This window comes from Gobius niger (assembly GCF_951799975.1).
Source record: "Gobius niger genome assembly, chromosome: 4".
NCBI classification, from domain to species: Eukaryota; Metazoa; Chordata; class Actinopteri; order Gobiiformes; family Gobiidae; genus Gobius; species Gobius niger.
The window spans coordinates 1,364,432-1,387,590 of record NC_136855.1 but is presented as its reverse complement, the minus strand read 5'-3'; positions in this window follow the sequence as shown (position 1 = coordinate 1,387,590).

Here is a 23,159-nt window from a genome sequence, read left to right as displayed (position 1 = left end):
CTTCCACATCCACATGCACTTCCACATCCACATGAACTTCCACATGCACTTCCACATCCACTTCCACATGCACTTCCACATCCACATGAACTTCCACATACACTTCCACATCCACATGCACTTCCACATCCACATGAACTTCCACATGCACTTCCACATGAACTTCCACATGCACTTCCACATCCACTTCCACATCCACATCCACTTTCACATCCACTTCCACATGCACTTCCACATCCACTTTCACATCCACTTCCACATCCACTTCCACATCCACTTTCACATCCACTTCCACATGCACTTCCACATCCACATGAACTTCCACATGCACTTCCACATCCACTTTCACATCCACTTCCACATGCACTTCCACATGCACTTCCACATCCTCTTCCACATGCACATCCACTTTCACATCCACTTCCACATCCACTTCCACATCCACTTTCACATCCACTTCCACATGCACTTCCACATGCACTTCCACATCCACATGAACTTCCACATGCACTTCCACATGCACTTCCACATCCACATGAACTTCCACATCCACATGCACTTCCACATCCACATGCACTTCCACATGCACTTCCACATCCACATGAACTTCCACATCTATATGCACTTCCACATCAACATGCACTTCCACATGCACTTCCACATCCACATGAACTTCCACATGCACTTCCACATCCACATGAACTTCCACATGCACTTCCACATCCACATGAACTTCCACATGCACTTCCACATCCACATGAACTGCCACATCCACATGCACTTCCACATCCACATGAACTTCCACATACACTTCCACATCCACATGCACTTCCACATCCACTTCCACATCCACATGCACTTCCACATGCACTTCCACATCCACATGAACTTCCACATACACTTCCACATCCACATGCACTTCCACATCCACATGAACTTCCAAATGCACTTCCACATCCACATGCACATCTACATGCACTTCGACATCCACATGCACTTCCACATCCACATGCACTTCCACATGCACTTCCACATCCACATGCACTTCCACATCCACATGCACTTCCACATGCACATCCACATGCACTTCCACATCCACTTCCACATGCACATCAACATGCACTTCCACAGGCACATCCACATCCACTTCCACATCCACTTCCACATGCACTTCCACAGGCACATCCACTTCCACATCCACTTCAACATGCACTTCCACTTCCACATGCACTTCCACATGCACATGCACTTCCACATGCACATGAACTTCCACATCCACATGAACTTCCTCTTCCACACGCACTTCCACATGCACTTCCACATCCACATGCACTTCCACATGCACTTCCACATCCACATCCACATGCACATCCACATGCACTTCCACATCCACATGAACTTCCACATGCACTTCCAAATCCCCTTGAACTTCCACATACACTTCCACATCCACATGCAATTCCACATCCACATGAACTTCCACATGCACATCCACTTCCAAATGCACTTCAACATGCACTTCCACATCCACATGCAATTCCACATCCACATGAACTTCCACATGCACATCCACTTCCAAATGCACTTCAACATACACTTCCACATCCACATGCAATTCCACATCCACATGAACTTCCACATGCACATCCTCTTCCAAATGCACTTCAAAATGCACTTCCATATCCACATGAACTTCCACATGCACTTCCACATCCACATGCACATGCACTTCCACATCCACATGCACATCCATATCCACTTCCACATGCACTTCCACATCCACATGCACTTCCACATGCACATGCACTTCCACATGCACATGAACTTCCACATCCACATGAACTTCCTCTTCCACACGCACTTCCACATGCACTTCCACATCCACATACACTTCCACATGCACTTCCACATCCACTTCCACATGCACATCCACATGCACTTCCACATTCACATCCACTTCCACATCCACATGAACTTCCACATGCACTTCCACATCCACATGCACTTCCACATCCACATGAACTTCCACATGCACTTTCACATCCACTTCCACATGCACTTCCACACCCACATGAACTTCCACATACACTTCCACATGCACTTCCACATCCAGGTTAACTTCCACATGCACTTCCACTTCCACATGAACTTCCACCTGCACTTCCACATGCACTTCCACATGCACTTCCACATCCACTTTCACATCCACTTCCACATGCACTTCCACATCCACTTCCACATCCACTTTCACATCCACTTCCACATGCACTTCCACATGAACTTTCACATCCACTTCCACATGCACTTCCACATGAACTTCCAAATGCACTTCCACATCCACATGAACTTCCACATGCACTTCCACATGCACTTCCACATCTACATTAACTTCCACATGCACTTCCACATGCACTTCCACATCCACATGCACTTCCACATGCACTTCCACATCCACATGAACTTCCACATGCACATCCACATGCACTTCTACATGCACTTCCACATCCACAGGAACTTCCACATGCACTTCCACATGCACTTCCACATCTACATGACCTTCCACATGCACTTCCACATGCACTTCCACATCTACATGAACTTCCACATGCACTTCCACATGAACACGAACTTCCACATCCACATGAACTTCCTCTTCCACATACACTTCTGCATGCACGTCCACATCCACATGCACATGCACTTCCACATGCACTTCCACATCCACTTCCACATACACATCCACATGCACTTCCACATCCACATCCACTTCCACATCCACATGCACTTCCACATGCACTTCCACATCCACATGAACTTCCACATGCACTTCCACATCCACATGAACTTCCACATCCACATGAACTTCCACATGCACTTCCACATCCACATGAACTTCCACATGCACTTCCAAATCCACATGAACTTCCACATGAACTTCCACATCCAAATGAACTTCCACATGAACTTCCACATCCACATGAACTTCCACATGCACTTCCACATCCACATGATCTTCCACATGCACTTCCACATCCACATGAACTTCCACATGCACATCCACTTCCACATGCACTTCAACATGCACTTCCACATCCACATGCAATTCCACATCCACATGAACTTCCACATGCACTTCCACATCCACGTGCACTTCCACATCCACATGCTCTTCCACATGCACTTCCACATCAACATGCACTTCCACATCCATAGGCACTTCCACATCCACATGCACTTCCACATGCACTTCCACATCCACATGCACTTCCATATGTACTTCCACATCCACATGCACTTCCACATGCACTTCCACATCCACTTCCACATGCACATCCACATGCACTTCCACATCCACTTCCACATCCACTTCCACATGAACTTCCACATGCACTTCCACATCCACATGAACTTCCACATGCACTTCCAAATCCCCTTGAACTTCCACATACACTTCCACATCCACATGAACTTCCACATGCACTTCCACATCCACATGATCTTCCACATGCACTTCCACATCCACAGGAACTTCCACATGCACATCCACTTCCACATGCACTTCAACATGCACTTCCACATCCACAAGCAATTCCACATCCACATGAACTTCCACATCCACTTTCACATCCACTTCCACATGCACTTACACATGAACTTTCACATCCAAATCCACATGCACTTCCACATGAACTTCCACATCCACATCCACATGCACTTCCACATGCACTTCCACATCCACTTCCACATGCACATCCACATGCACTTCCACATCCACATGAACTTCCACATGCACTTCCAAATCCCCTTGAACTTCCACATACACTTCCACATCCACATGCAATTCCACATCCACATGAACTTCCACATGCACATCCACTTCCAAATGCACTTCAACATGCACTTCCACATCCACATGCAATTCCACATCCACATGAACTTCCACATGCACATCCACTTCCAAATGCACTTCAACATACACTTCCACATCCACATGCAATTCCACATCCACATGAACTTCCACATGCACATCCTCTTCCAAATGCACTTCAATATGCACTTCCATATCCACATGAACTTCCACATGCACTTCCACATCCACATGCACATGCACTTCCACATCCACATGCACATCCATATCCACTTCCACATGCACTTCCACATCCACATGCACTTCCACATGCACATGCACTTCCACATGCACATGAACTTCCACATCCACATGAACTTCCTCTTCCACACGCACTTCCACATGCACTTCCACATCCACATGCACTTCCACATGCACTTCCACATCCACTTCCACATGCACATCCACATGCACTTCCACATTCACATCCACTTCCACATCCACATGAACTTCCACATGCACTTCCACATCCACATGCACTTCCACATCCACATGAACTTCCACATGCACTTTCACATCCACTTCCACATGCACTTCCACACCCACATGAACTTCCACATACACTTCCACATGCACTTCCACATCCAGGTTAACTTCCACATGCACTTCCACTTCCACATGAACTTCCACCTGCACTTCCACATGCACTTCCACATGCACTTCCACATCCACTTTCACATCCACTTCCACATGCACTTCCACATCCACTTCCACATCCACTTTCACATCCACTTCCACATGCACTTCCACATGAACTTTCACATCCACTTCCACATGCACTTCCACATGAACTTCCAAATGCACTTCCAAATCCACATGAACTTCCACATGCACTTCCACATGCACTTCCACATCTACATTAACTTCCACATGCACTTCCACATGCACTTCCACATCCACATGCACTTCCACATGCACTTCCACATCCACATGAACTTCCACATGCACATCCACATGCACTTCTACATGCACTTCCACATCCACAGGAACTTCCACATGCACTTCCACATGCACTTCCACATCTACATGACCTTCCACATGCACTTCCACATGCACTTCCACATCTACATGAACTTCCACATGCACTTCCACATGCACACGAACTTCCACATCCACATGAACTTCCTCTTCCACATACACTTCTGCATGCACGTCCACATCCACATGCACATGCACTTCCACATGCACTTCCACATCCACTTCCACATACACATCCACATGCACTTCCACATCCACATCCACTTCCACATCCACATGCACTTCCACATGCACTTCCACATCCACATGAACTTCCACATGCACTTCCACATCCACATGAACTTCCACATCCACATGAACTTCCACATGCACTTCCACATCCACATGAACTTCCACATGCACTTCCAAATCCACATGAACTTCCACATGAACTTCCACATCCAAATGAACTTCCACATGAACTTCCACATCCACATGAACTTCCACATGCACTTCCACATCCACATGATCTTCCACATGCACTTCCACATCCACATGAACTTCCACATGCACATCCACTTCCACATGCACTTCAACATGCACTTCCACATCCACATGCAATTCCACATCCACATGAACTTCCACATGCACTTCCACATCCACGTGCACTTCCACATCCACATGCTCTTCCACATGCACTTCCACATCAACATGCACTTCCACATCCACAGGCACTTCCACATCCACATGCACTTCCACATGCACTTCCACATCCACATGCACTTCCATATGTACTTCCACATCCACATGCACTTCCACATGCACTTCCACATCCACTTCCACATGCATATCCACATGCACTTCCACATCCACTTCCACATCCACTTCCACATGAACTTCCACATGCACTTCCACATCCACATGAACTTCCACATGCACTTCCAAATCCCCTTGAACTTCCACATACACTTCCACATCCACATGAACTTCCACATGCACTTCCACATCCACATGATCTTCCACATGCACTTCCACATCCACATGAACTTCCACATGCACATCCACTTCCACATGCACTTCAACATGCACTTCCACATCCACAAGCAATTCCACATCCACATGAACTTCCACATCCACTTTCACATCCACTTCCACATGCACTTACACATGAACTTTCACATCCAAATCCACATGCACTTCCACATGAACTTCCACATCCACTTCCACATGCACTTCCACATGAACTTTCAATTCCACTTCCACATGCACTTCCACATGAACTTCCACATCCACATGCACTTCCACATGCACTTCCACATCCACATGCACTTCCACATGCACTTCCACATCCACATGAACTTCCACATGCACATCCACTTCCACATGCACTTCCACATCTACATGAACTTCCACATGCACTTCCACTTCCAGATGCACTTCCACATGCACTTCCACATCTACATGAACTTCCAGATGAAATTCCACATGCACATGAACTTTCACATGCACATCCACATGCACTTCCACTTCCACATGAACTTCCACATGCACTTCCACATGCACTTCCACATGCACTTCCACATCCACTTCCACATCCACAAGAACTTCCACATGCACTTCCACATCTACATTAACTTCCACATGCACTTCCACATCCACATGCACTTCCACATGCACTTCCACATCCACATGAACTTCCACATGCACATCCACATGCACTTCTACATGCACTTCCAAATCCACAGGAACTTCCACATGCACTTCCACATGCACTTCCACATCTACATGACCTTCCACATGCACTTCCACATGCACTTCCACATCTACATGAACTTCCACATGCACTTCCACATGCACATGAACTTCCACATCCACATGAACTTCCTCTTCCATATACACTTCTGCATGCACTTCCACATCCACATGCACATGCACTTCCACATGCACTTCCACATCCACTTCCACATCCACATGCACTTCCACATGCACTTCCACATCCACATGAACTTCCACATGCACTTCCACATCCACATGAACTTCCACATCCACATGAACTTCCACATGCACTTCAACATCCACATGAACTTCCACATGCACTTCCAAATCCACATGAACTTCCACATGAACTTCCACATCCACATGAACTTCCACATGAACTTCCACATCCACATGAACTTCCACATGCACTTCCACATCCACATGATCTTCCACATGCACTTCCACATCCACATGAACTTCCACATGCACATCCACTTCCACATGCACTTCAACATGCACTTCCACATCCACATGCAATTCCACATCCACATGAACTTCCACATGCACTTCCACATCCACATGCACTTCCACATCCACATGCACTTCCACATGCACTTCCACATCCACATGCACTTCCACATCCACATGCACTTCCACATCCACATGCACTTCCACATGCACTTCCACATCCACATGCACTTCCACATGTACTTCCACATCCACATGCACTTCCACATGCACTTCCACATCCACTTCCACATGCACATCCACACGCACTTCCACATGCACTTCCAAATCCCCTTGAACTTCCACATACACTTCCACATCCACATGCAATTCCACATCCACATGAACTTCCACATGCACATCCACTTCCAAATGCACTTCAACATGCACTTCCACATCCACATGCAATTCCACATCCACATGAACTTCCACATGCACATCCACTTCCAAATGCACTTCAACATACACTTCCACATCCACATGCAATTCCACATCCACATGAACTTCCACATGCACATCCACTTCCAAATGCACTTCAATATGCACTTCCATATCCACATGAACTTCCACATGCACTTCCACATCCACATGCACATGCACTTCCACATCCACATGCACGTCCACATCCACTTCCACATGCACTTCCACATCCACATGCACTTCCACATGCACATGCACTTCCACATGCACATGAACTTCCACATCCACATGAACTTCCTCTTCCACACGCACTTCCACATGCACTTCCACATCCACATGCACTTCCACATGCACTTCCACATCCACATCCTCATGCACATCCACATGCACTTCCACATCCACATGAACTTATACATCTACATGAACTTCCACATGCACTTCCACTTCCACTTCCACATGCACTTCCACATCACCATGAACTTCCACATGCACTTCCACTTCCACATGCACTTCCACATGCACTTCCACATCTACATGAACTTCCACATGCACTTCCACTTCCACATGCACTTCCACATGCACTTCCACATCTACATGAACTTCCACATCCACATGAACTTCCACATGCACATCCACATGCACTTCCACTTCCACATGAACTTCCACATGCACTTCCACATGCACATCCACATCCACATCCACTTCCACATCCACATGAACTTCCACATGCACTTCCACATCCACATGCACTTCCACATCCACATGAACTTCCACATGCACTTCCACATGCACTTCCACATCCACATGCACTTCCACATGCACTTCCACATCCACATGAACTTCCACATGCACTGCCACATGCACTTCCACATCTACATGCACTTCCACATCCACATGAACTTCCACATGCACTTCCACATCCACATGAACTTCCACATGCACTTCCACGTCTACATGCACTTCCACATCCACATGAACTTCCACATGCACTTCCACATCCACATGCACTTCCACATCCACTTTCACATCCACATCCACTTCCACATGAACTTCCACATCCACATCCACATGCACTTCCACATCCACATGAACTTCCACATGCACTTTCATATCCACCTGAACTTCCACATGCACTTCCACATGCACTGCCACATCGACATGCACTTCCACATGCACTTCCACATCCACATGAACTTCCACATGCACATCCACATGCACTTCCACATGCACTTCCACATCTACATGAACTTCCACATGCACTTCCACATGCACATGAACTTCCACATCCACATGAACTTCCTCTTCCACATGCACTTCCACATGCACTTCCACATCCACATGCACATGCACTTCCACATGCACTTCCACATGCACTTCCACATCCACTTCCATATCCACATGCACTTCCACATCCACTTCCACATCCACATGCACTTCCACATAAACTTCCACATCCACATGAACTTCCACATGCACTTCCACATCCACATGCACGTCCACATCCACTTCCACATGCACTTCCACATCCACATGCACTTCCACATGCACATGCACTTCCACATGCACATGAACTTCCACATCCACATGAACTTCCTCTTCCACACGCACTTCCACATGCACTTCCACATCCACATGCACTTCCACATGCACTTCCACATCCACATCCACATGCACATCCACATGCACTTCCACATCCACATGAACTTATACATCTACATGAACTTCCACATGCACTTCCACTTCCACTTCCACATGCACTTCCACATCTACATGAACTTCCACATGCACTTCCACTTCCACATGCACTTCCACATGCACTTCCACATCTACATGAACTTCCACATCCACATGAACTTCCACATGCACATCCACATGCACTTCCACTTCCACATGAACTTCCACATGCACTTCCACATGCACTTCCACATCCACATCCACTTCCACATCCACATGAACTTCCACATGCACTTCCACATCCACATGCACTTCCACATCCACATGAACTTCCACATGCACTTCCACATGCACTTCCACATGCACTTCCACATGCACTTCCACATGCACTTCCACATCCACATGAACTTCCACATGCACTGCCACATGCACTTCCACATCTACATGCACTTCCACATCCACATGAACTGCCACATGCACTTCCACATCTACATGCACTTCCACATCCACATGAACTTCCACATGCACTTCCACATGCACTTCCACATGCACTTCCACATGCACTTCCACATCCACATGAACTTCCACATGAACTTCCACATGCACTTCCACGTCTACATGCACTTCCACATCCACATGAACTTCCACATGCACTTCCACATGCACTTCCACATGCACTTCCACATCCACATGAACTTCCACATGAACTTCCACATGCACTTCCACGTCTACATGCACTTCCACATTCACATGAACTTCCACATGCACTTCCACATCCACTTTCACATCCACATCCACTTCCACATGAACTTCCACATCCACATCCACATGCACTTCCACATCCACATGAACTTCCACATGCACTTTCATATCCACCTGAACTTCCACATGCACTTCCACATGCACTGCCACATCGACATGCACTTCCACATGCACTTCCACATGCACTTCCACATCCACATGAACTTCCACATGCACATCCACATGCACTTCCACATGCACTTCCACATCTACATGAACTTCCACATGCACATGAACTTCCTCTTCCACATGCACTTCCACATGCACTTCCACATGCACATGCACATGCACTTCCACATGCACTTCCACATGCACTTCCACATCCACTTCCATATCCACATGCACTTCCACATGCACATGAACTTCCTCTTCCACATGCACTTCCACATGCACTTCCACATGCACATGAACTTCCACATCCACATGAACTTCCTCTTCCACATGCACTTCCACATGCACTTCCACATCCACATGCACATGCACTTCCACATGCACTTCCACATGCACTTCCACATCCACTTCCATATCCACATGCACTTCCACATCCACTTCCACATCCACATGCACTTCCACATAAACTTCCACATCCACATGAACGTCCACATGCACTTCCACATCCACATGAACTTCCACATGCACTTCCACATCCACACGCAAATCCACATCCACATGAACTTCCACATGCACTTCCACATCCACATGCACTTCCACATGTACTTCCACATCCACATGCACTTCCACATGCACTTCCACATCCACTTCCACATGCACATCCACATGCACTTCCACATCCACTTCCACATCAACATGAACTTCCACATGCACTTCCAAATCCCCTTGAACTTCCACATACACTTCCACATCCACATGCAATTCCACATCCACATGAACTTCCACATGCACATCCACTTCCAAATGCACTTCAACATGCACTTCCACATCCACATGCAATTCCACATCCACATGAACTTCCACATGCACATCCACTTCCAAATGCACTTCAACATACACTTCCACATCCACATGCAATTCCACATCCACATGAACTTCCACATGCACATACACTTCCAAATGCACTTCAATATGCACTTCCATATCCACATGAACTTCCACATGCACTTCCACATCCACATGCACATGCACTTCCACATCCACATGCACGTCCACATCCACTTCCACATGCACTTCCACATCCACATGCACTTCCACATGCACATGCACTTCCACATGCACATGAACTTCCACATCCACATGAACTTCCTCTTCCACACGCACTTCCACATGCACTTCCACATCCACATGCACTTCCACATGCACTTCCACATCCACATCCACATGCACATCCACATGCACTTCCACATCCACATGAACTTATACATCTACATGAACTTCCACATGCACTTCCACTTCCACTTCCACATGCACTTCCACATCACCATGAACTTCCACATGCACTTCCACATCCACATGATCTTCCACATGCACTTCCACATCCACATGAACTTCCACATGCACATCCACATCCACTTCCATATCCACATGCACTTCCACATCCACTTCCACATCCACATGCACTTCCACATAAACTTCCACATCCACATGAACTTCCACATGCACTTCCACATCCACATGCACGTCCACATCCACTTCCACATGCACTTCCACATCCACATGCACTTCCACATGCACATGCACTTCCACATGCACATGAACTTCCACATCCACATGAACTTCCTCTTCCACACGCACTTCCACATGCACTTCCACATCCACATGCACTTCCACATGCACTTCCACATCCACATCCACATGCACATCCACATGCACTTCCACATCCACATGAACTTATACATCTACATGAACTTCCACATGCACTTCCACTTCCACTTCCACATGCACTTCCACATCACCATGAACTTCCACATGCACTTCCACTTCCACATGCACTTCCACATGCACTTCCACATCTACATGAACTTCCACATGCACTTCCACTTCCACATGCACTTCCACATGCACTTCCACATCTACATGAACTTCCACATCCACATGAACTTCCACATGCACATCCACATGCACTTCCACTTCCACATGAACTTCCACATGCACTTCCACATGCACTTCCACATCCACATCCACTTCCACATCCACATGAACTTCCACATGCACTTCCACATCCACATGCACTTCCACATCCACATGAACTTCCACATGCACTTCCACATGCACTTCCACATGCACTTCCACATGCACTTCCACATCCACATGAACTTCCACATGCACTGCCACATGCACTTCCACATCTACATGCACTTCCACATCCACATGAACTTCCACATGCACTTCCACATCCACATGAACTTCCACATGCACTTCCACGTCTACATGCACTTCCACATCCACATGAACTTCCACATGCATTTCCACATCCACATGCACTTCCACATCCACTTTCACATCCTCATCCACTTCCACATGAACTTCCACATCCACATCCACATGCACTTCCACATCCACATGAACTTCCACATGCACTTTCATATCCACCTGAACTTCCACATGCACTTCCACATGCACTGCCACATCGACATGCACTTCCACATGCACTTCCACATGCACTTCCACATCCACATGAACTTCCACATGCACATCCACATGCACTTCCACATGCACTTCCACATCTACATGAACTTCCACATGCACTTCCACATGCACATGAACTTCCACATCCACATGAACTTCCTCTTCCACATGCACTTCCACATGCACTTCCACATCCACATGCACATGCACTTCCACATGCACTTCCACATGCACTTCCACATCCACTTCCATATCCACATGCACTTCCACATCCACTTCCACATCCACATGCACTTCCACATAAACTTCCACATCCACATGAACTTCCACATGCACTTCCACATCCACATGAACTTCCACATGCACTTCCACATCCACACGCAATTCCACATCCACATGAACTTCCACATGCACTTCCACATCCACATGCACTTCCACATGTACTTCCACTTCCACATGCACTTCCACATGCACTTCCACATCCACTTCCACATGCACATCCACATGCACTTCCACATCCACTTCCACATCCACATGAACTTCCACATGCACTTCCAAATCCCCTTGAACTTCCACATACACTTCCACATCCACATGCAATTCCACATCCACATGAACTTCCACATGCACATCCACTTCCAAATGCACTTCAACATGCACTTCCACATCCACATGCAATTCCACATCCACATGAACTTCCACATGCACATCCACTTCCAAATGCACTTCAATATGCACTTCCATATCCACATGAACTTCCACATGCACTTCCACATCCACATGCACATGCACTTCCACATCCACATGCACGTCCACATCCACTTCCACATGCACTTCCACATCCACATGCACTTCCACATGCACATGCACTTCCACATGCACATGAACTTCCACATCCACATGAACTTCCTCTTCCACACGCACTTCCACATGCACTTCCACATCCACATGCACTTCCACATGCACTTCCACATCCACATCCACATGCACATCCACATGCACTTCCACATCCATATGAACTTATACATCTACATGAACTTCCACATGCACTTCCACTTCCACTTCCACATGCACTTCCACATCACCATGAACTTCCACATGCACTTCCACTTCCACATGCACTTCCACATGCACTTCCACATCTACATGAACTTCCACATGCACTTCCACTTCCACATGCACTTCCACATGCACTTCCACATCTACATGAACTTCCACATCCACATGAACTTCCACATGCACATCCACATGCACTTCCACTTCCACATGAACTTCCACATGCACTTCCACATGCACTTCCACATCCACATCCACTTCCACATCCACATGAACTTCCACATGCACTTCCACATCCACATGCACTTCCACATCCACATGAACTTCCACATGCACTTCCACATGCACTTCCATATCCACATGCACTTCCACATGCACTTCCACATCCACATGAACTTCCACATGCACTGCCACATGCACTTCCACATCTACATGCACTTCCACATCCACATGAACTTCCACATGCACTTCCACGTCTACATGCACTTCCACATCCACATGAACTTCCACATGCACTTCCACATCCACATGCACTTCCACATCCACTTTCACATCCACATCCACTTCCACATGAACTTCCACATCCACATCCACATGCACTTCCACATCCACATGAACTTCCACATGCACTTTCATATCCACCTGAACTTCCACATGCACTTCCACATGCACTGCCACATCGACATGCACTTCCACATGCACTTCCACATCCACATGAACTTCCACATGCACATCCACATGCACTTCCACATGCACTTCCACATCTACATGAACTTCCACATGCACTTCCACATGCACATGAACTTCCACATCCACATGAACTTCCTCTTCCACATGCACTTCCACATGCACTTCCACATCCACATGCACATGCACTTCCACATGCACTTCCACATGCACTTCCACATCCACTTCCATATCCACATGCACTTCCACATCCACTTCCACATCCACATGCACTTCCACATAAACTTCCACATCCACATGAACTTCCACATGCACTTCCACATCCACATGAACTTCCACATGCACTTCCACATCCACACGCAATTCCACATCCACATGAACTTCCACATGCACTTCCACTTCCACATGCACTTCCACATGCTTTTCCACATCCAAATGCAATTCCACATCCACATGAACTTCCACATGCACTTCCACATCCACATGCACATGCACTTCCACATGCACTTCCACATCCACATGCACGTCCACATGCACATGCACATGCACTTCCACATGCACTTCCACATGCACATGAACTTCCACATCCACATGAACTTCCTCTTCCACATGCACTTCCACATGCACTTCCACAATTCAAATTCAAATTCACTTTATTTATCCGTTAGGAACTTCATTTGCAGGAGAAGTGCCAGTACGGGCCCGATAAAAACAATACATCCACAGACATTCAACAACATACAGCAATAATAAATACATTAAAAAACAATATAGTGGGCCTTTGATAGACCAAGGTCCACACAGTCATTTATTCAGCAGGCGGATGGAGGTCGGGAGGAAAGTGGAGGTCGCCCTCTTTGTCCCCAGAGGGAGGGACCTGAACCTGCGCCCTGACGGCACCAGGGCGTAGTGAGAGTGTAGAGTGTGTGAGGAGTCTGTGGAGATCTGGGTTCCTTTCCTCAGAACTCTGGTGTCATAGATGCTGCTGAGTGAGTCCTGCTCCTGACCAATGATCTTATTGCTGATTTTGATGATTTTATTGAGCATGTTGCGGTGGGTGAGAGTGAGTGTACCAAACCAGACAGTGATGTTGAATGTGAGGATGGATTCAATGAAACATTTATAGAAACAGGCGAGAATGGACGGGTGGACTTGGAGTTTGCGGAGTTTACGGAGAAAAAAGAGGCGTTGTTGACATTTTGAAAATATGTGTTCAGCATTGAGTTTGAATGTGAGTTTATGGTCGATTATGGAACCCAGGTATTTGTATGAATTAACCTTTTCTATTATTTCGTTGTTGACAGTGAGTGAGGGAGAACTGGAGTGGCCATGTTGGAAGTTGATGGTCATCTCTTTGGTCTTGGATACATTTAAGTCCAGACAGTTCTCCCGACACCACCGTGAGAATGAGTCCAGTTCAGTTTGCAGTGATCCCTGTGTGTTTGTAGTGTCCATGATAACTGTGTCGTCTGAGTACTTGATGTAGGTTATACCTGGGGTGGTGCTCCTGCAGTCGCTTGTGTACAGAGTGAAGAGAAGTGGAGAGATGACTGAACCTTGAGGAGAACCAGTGGATATTGTCCTGACAGCACTGAGGTGGCCGTTCACTCTGACCCTCTGATCCCTCTCCGTGAGGAAGGAAAGGACCCAGAGGATGAGGTGAGGGTTGGCGTTCATCTGGAGCAGCTTACGTCCCATGAGATGTGGCTGCACGGTGTTAAATGCACTTGAGAAATCCACGAAAACCAGGTTGACATGGGACTTGGGCTTTTCTAGGTGGGTGATGACACCATGTACCAGAGTGAGCACAGCATCATCCACCCCTCTCCGTGGCTGGTAGGCGAATTGCAGTGGGTCAGAGTGCATACCCACATCAGCCTGCAGCTGGGCCATGACGAGCCTTTCGAAGCTCTTCATGACCACAGGCCGATAGTTGTTGTTGGTGCTGGGGTTACTCTTCTTCGCCACTGGACAGATGATAGAGGACTTCCAGATGGAGGGGATGGAGTGTTCCGCGAGGGAACGGTTGAACAGGGAGCAGAGGACACCAGCCAGCTGACTGCAACAGCCCTTCAGCAGGCGCCCACTGATCTGATCCGGTCCGGGAGCCTTGTAGGGTTTAACCTGCCTCAGTACGCGCTCCACATCCACAGGCAGCAGCTGCAGGTCCTCAGTGGACTGGGACATAGAGACAAGCTCTGCAGAGAGCGTCTCCCTCTCCTGGGCGTAATCACACTGATCATGCCTGCAATAAAAGATGTTAAGATCCTCTGCCATGTGGACACACACCTCAGCAGAAAGCCCAGATGAGGTGGATTTGGAAGGGGAGCCCGGTCAGGGTTTTAACGCCCTGCCAGGCCTCTCTGGCCTTTCCATTGTTAAAAAGTCTCTCCACCCTGTCTTTATAAGCTCTCTTGGCAGTTTTAATTTCTTTGTTCAGTCTGTTTTGAATTAATTTACCTTCTAGCTTATTTCCTGAATTAAATGCTATTTTCTTTTCATTCAGGGTTGTTTTCAGTGATTTAGTTATCCAGGGCTTATTGTTCGAAAATACTTTAACGTTTTTTATTGGGACCAGCATCTCTACGCAAAAGGTGATGTATGATGTTACAACATCTGTGGCCTCTTCTAAAGTGTTGCCCTCAATGAGCAGCTCCCATTCTGTGCAGTCAATACACCCCTGGAGAGACATCTGCACTTCACTGTCCCATTGTTGGACCTGCTTCTTAACTACACCGTCCCTCTGTAGTTTAGTGCGGTATACTGGGACTAGGTGGATTGTGGTCTGCAGTACTGAGTGGTGGTTTCTTATAAGCTCTGTACGCATCCTTGACGTTGCCATAGCAGAGGTCGATTGTTTTATCGCCCCTAGTGGCGCAGGTAACGTACTGGTGGTAAGTGGGGAGCGTTTTATTCAGTCTGCAACCATTAAAATCTCCGAGTACAAACACAGGGGAGTCAGGGGAGGCAATCTCTAATCTCTGAACACAAGATGCAATGGTTTCTGATGCGCGCGTCACATTGCCAGAAGGGGGGATGTACACTAGCACTAGCGCGAGCTGACCAAAATCGCGGGGGAGATATTTGGGCCTGAAAGTCAGAGCGAGTAGTTCCACATCAGTTGTACAACAAGAGTCAGTGACAGCGGCCGTTCTACTCCACGCCTGGTTGATGTACACACAGACCCCGCCCCCGTGCTTCTTCTTGCTGCTCTCGGAGTCCCGGTCCAGACGCACAGGCGTCCCGAAGCCGCTGAGGGAGAGCTGTGAGTCTGCGATGGTGCTATCCAGCCAGGTCTCCGTTACGCAGATCAGACCTGCGTCTTTGTAAGCCCACTGACACGAGACGTTGGCGTGAAGCTCGTCCAGTTTATTGCGCAGAGATCGAACATTTGCGAGCAGAATGGTGGACATTTGGCTGCGCGGGAGAGATATTTCAGCCTCTGCCTCTTCCACATGCACTTCCACATGCACTTCCACTTCCACATGAACTTCCACATGCACTTCCACATCCACTTCCACATGCACATCCACATGCACTTCCACATCCACATCCACTTCCACATCCACATGAACTTCCACATGCACTTCCACATCCACATGCACTTCCACATCCACATGAACTTCCACATGCACTTCCACATCCACTTCCACATGCACTTCCACATCCACATGAACTTCCACATACACTTCCACATCCACATGCACTTCCACATCCACATGAACTTCCACATGCACTTCCACATGAACTTCCACATGCACTTCCACATCCACTTCCACATCCACATCCACTTTCACATCCACTTCCACATGCACTTCCACATCCACTTTCACATCCACTTCCACATCCACTTCCACATCCACTTTCACATCCACTTCCACATGCACTTCCACATCCACATGAACTTCCACATGCACTTCCACATCCACTTTCACATCCACTTCCACATGCACTTCCACATGCACTTCCACATCCTCTTCCACATGCACATCCACTTTCACATCCACTTCCACATCCACTTCCACATCCACTTTCACATCCACTTCCACATGCACTTCCACATGCACTTCCACATCCACATGAACTTCCACATGCACTTCCACATGCACTTCCACATCCACATGAACTTCCACATCCACATGCACTTCCACATCCACATGCACTTCCACATGCACTTCCACATCCACATGAACTTCCACATCTATATGCACTTCCACATCAACATGCACTTCCACATGCACTTCCACATCCACATGAACTTCCACATGCACTTCCACATCCACATGAACTTCCACATGCACTTCCACATCCACATGAACTTCCACATGCACTTCCACATCCACATGAACTGCCACATCCACATGCACTTCCACATCCACATGAACTTCCACATACACTTCCACATCCACATGCACTTCCACATCCACTTCCACATCCACATGCACTTCCACATGCACTTCCACATCCACATGAACTTCCACATACACTTCCACATCCACATGCACTTCCACATCCACATGAACTTCCAAATGCACTTCCACATCCACATGCACATCTACATGCACTTCGACATCAACATGCACTTCCACATCCACATGCACTTCCACATGCACTTCCACATCCACATGCACTTCCACATCCACATGCACTTCCACATGCACATCCACATGCACTTCCACATCCACTTCCACATGCACATCAACATGCACTTCCACAGGCACATCCACATCCACTTCCACATCCACTTCCACATGCACTTCCACAGGCACATCCACTTCCACATCCACTTCAACATGCACTTCCACTTCCACATGCACTTCCACATGCACATGCACTTCCACATGCACATGAACTTCCACATCCACATGAACTTCCTCTTCCACACGCACTTCCACATGCACTTCCACATCCACATGCACTTCCACATGCACTTCCACATCCACATCCACATGCACATCCACATGCACTTCCACATCCACATGAACTTATACATCTACATGAACTTCCACATGCACTTCCACTTCCACTTCCACATGCACTTCCACATCACCATGAACTTCCACATGCACTTCCACTTCCACATGCACTTCCACATGCACTTCCACATCTACATGAACTTCCACATGCACATCCACATGCACTTCCACTTCCACATGAACTTCCACATGCACTTCCACATGCACTTCCACATTCACATCCACTTCCACATCCACATGAACTTCCACATGCACTTCCACATCCACATGCACTTCCACATCCACATGAACTTCCACATGCACTTCCACATGCACTTCCACATCCACATGCACTTCCACATGCACTTCCACATCCACATGAACTTCCACATGCACTGCCACATGCACTTCCACATCTACATGCACTTCCACATCCACATGAACTTCCACATGCACTTCCACGTCTACATGCACTTCCACATCCACATGAACTTCCACATGCACTTCCACATCCACATGCACTTCCACATCCACTTTCACATCCACATCCACTTCCACATGAACTTCCACATCCACATCCACATGCACTTCCACATCCACATGAACTTCCACATGCACTTTCATATCCACCTGAACTTCCACATGCACTTCCACATGCACTGCCACATCGACATGCACTTCCACATGCACTTCCACATCAACATGAACTTCCACATGCACATCCACATGCACTTCCACATGCACTTCCACATCTACATGAACTTCCACATGCACTTCCACATGCACATGAACTTCCACATCCACATGAACTTCCACATGCACTTTCATATCCACCTGAACTTCCACATGCACTTCCACATGCACTGCCACATCGACATGCACTTCCACATGCACTTCCACATCCACATGAACTTCCACATGCACATCCACATGCACTTCCACATGCACTTCCACATCCACATGAACTTCCACATGCACTGCCACATGCACTTCCACATCTACATGCACTTCCACATCCACATGAACTTCCACATGCACTTCCACGTCTACATGCACTTCCACATCCACATGAACTTCCACATGCACTTCCACATCCACATGCACTTCCACATCCACTTTCACATCCACATCCACTTCCACATGAACTTCCACATCCACATCCACATGCACTTCCACATGGTGGATGGATGGATAAACTTTATTGTCCTCAATGAGGAAATTTGTCTTGGGCTCATTGCCCGCAGCTGTCACACATACAGTACAACCATTCATATAAAACAATTCAGTAAGTCAGTGCAACCAGTACATCACAATAAAACAATTAAGTTCATCTTAGTTCTGACGCCTCTTCACCTGCTCTTTATCCTTTAGTTTATTTAGAAGAGACACAGAGTTGGGGAGAAATGAGAGCTTGTATCTGTTGCTCTTGAACCTGTGTGCTCTGTACCGTCTTCCTGATGGAAGAATTTCATATTCACCATTCAGAAAATGGGATGGATTTTCAGTGATTTTCTGAGCTTGGATGAGGACAGTGCTTTCAAAGGTTTCTTTCAAGGACGGAAACTCTCTTGTGTTGGTCAGCTTCCTGGCCCTCAGGACGAGTCTCTCAAGTTGTGTTTTGCTCTTCACAGTTAGAGGACCGTACCAGGCTGCGATCCCGTACCGGACAATACTCTCAAGAATGGCATTGTAGAAGTGGATCAACATTTCTGTGCTCACACCAAACAGACGCAGCCTCCTTAAGAAGTGGAGTCTTTGGGACAGTTTGGAACACAAGTGCTCAGTGTGCACGTCCCATCTGAGCAGGTCATCAATGTGTACACCCAGATACTTAAAGGATTTGACCTGCTGAATTTCTTTACCTCCAATCACCACCGGGTCATGTTTTTGTATAGTTCTAGTATCAAAAATGACCTCCTTTGTTTTGAGTGCATTCAGGGACAGGTGGTGGTCCTCACACCAGGAGATGAAGGAGTCTACCTCTGCATAGTACGAGGAGGGGCAGTGATCAGCGTACAGGAGGCTCACAATCACGGTGTCATCAGAGAATTTGATTGTCTTGATATTTGGAGCAGAACTACGACAGTTATTTGTGTAAACAGTGAACAAAATAGAAGAGCACACAGCACCCTGCGGCACCCCTGTGCTACAGTTTTTCACTTTCGAAAGGGTGCCATTGACTCTAACCTGTTGCTCTCTGTTTGTTAGAAAGGACAGAAACCACTTCACTAGGGCTGGATTCACTTGTAAGTCTCTGAGTTTCTCCGCAAGTAGATCTGGGCGCACAGTATCAAAGGCCGAGCTGAAATCGGCAAACAGGGCCCTTGCGTAAGAGTTTGGAGTCTCTAGATGTCTGCAAATGATGTGTGACAGACTGAGTATTGCATCTGATGTACTGAGACCTTGTTTATAGGCAAATTGCAATGGGTCTAGTAGGTCAGAGACCTCAGATCTGAGTCTATTGGCCATTAGTTTTTCGAAGCATTTCATGACGACGCTAGTTAAGGCCACAGGCCTGTAGTCTTTGTTGGAGGCTGGGCAAGACACCTTTGGAATAGGTACGATTGTGGATTTCTTCCAGATTTTAGGCACCGAGCACTTGTCCACAGACATCTGGAAAACTGGGCTCCACGCCTCTGACAATTCCTGGGCACAATTCTTGATTAGGTATGGGGATAGTCCATCAGGCCCAGACGCTTTCTTGCTGCATACCTTTTTAAAAAGTGATTGTACGCAGTGTTCATCAATTATAAAACCGCTGTATAGCTCTTCATCAGAAGAGAAAGTGGTCTCGAGGTCACTATCGCTTTCATTGTCATGTCTTAAGAAATAGTCATTAAGATTGTTGGCAAATTCTTCCTCATTAAATATGGCCATCTTACTTGTGTTTTTTGTCATGTGTGCCATTTGTTTCAGTGTGTCCCACAACTTTTTGTTGTCTTTAGAATTGATGCTCTTCTCTAAAACCTCTCTGTGCTTCTCCCTGGCCTGTTTTAACATTTTGTTAAGATTCTTCTGCGCTACAGCCGTTTGCACTCTATCTTTGCTCTTAAAAGCTTTCCTTTTCTCCAGGATGCATGCTTTGACTTCTTTAGTTATGTGAGGTTTGTTGTTTGCAAAGTGCAAAATTTCTTTTTTTGGCACTATCATATCAACACAAAAGTTGATGTAGTCCGTTATAGTTTCTGTAGCCTCATCTAGGTCCAGCTCATGGAATAAGGACCAGTCCGTGCACGAAAAACAGCCTCTAAGTATTTCTAGGCTCTCCTCGGACCACTGTGGTATTGTCATCTTTTGTGGCTTAGATGCCTTTAGCCTAGTTTTATACATTGACAAAAGATGGACAGTCGCATGATCAGAGTTCGCTAATGGGGGGAGGGATTTTGCTCTGTAGGCGTTTTTAACATTGCCATAGCATTTGTCCAGTACTTTGTCCTTGCGAGTGCCGCACTTAACGTACTGCTGAAAGCCATGGAGCGCCTGCTCCAGGCGGCAATGATTGAAATCCCCGGTGATGAGGACAGATGCTTCTGGGGTCCGCTTTAGTAGGTTATGTACACACTCCGAAATAGTGTTCGCGGCTTTTGCTGCGTTCCCATCAGGAGGTACATAGGCAGCGCAAATGATAATATTGCTAAACTCTCGCGGAAGGTAAAAAGGACGCAAGGATAGGCATAGCAGCTCCAAATCCGGACAGCAAAGCGTCTCTCTCGTGGTGACCTGTGTGCACCACTCATTCTTGACATACACACAGACCCCGCCTCCTCGCTTTTTCCCCGAGGAGGCGGACCTGTCCGCGCGCACACAGGAGAATCCCTCTAGTTGTATCATATTGTCCGGTATATCTGGCCGGA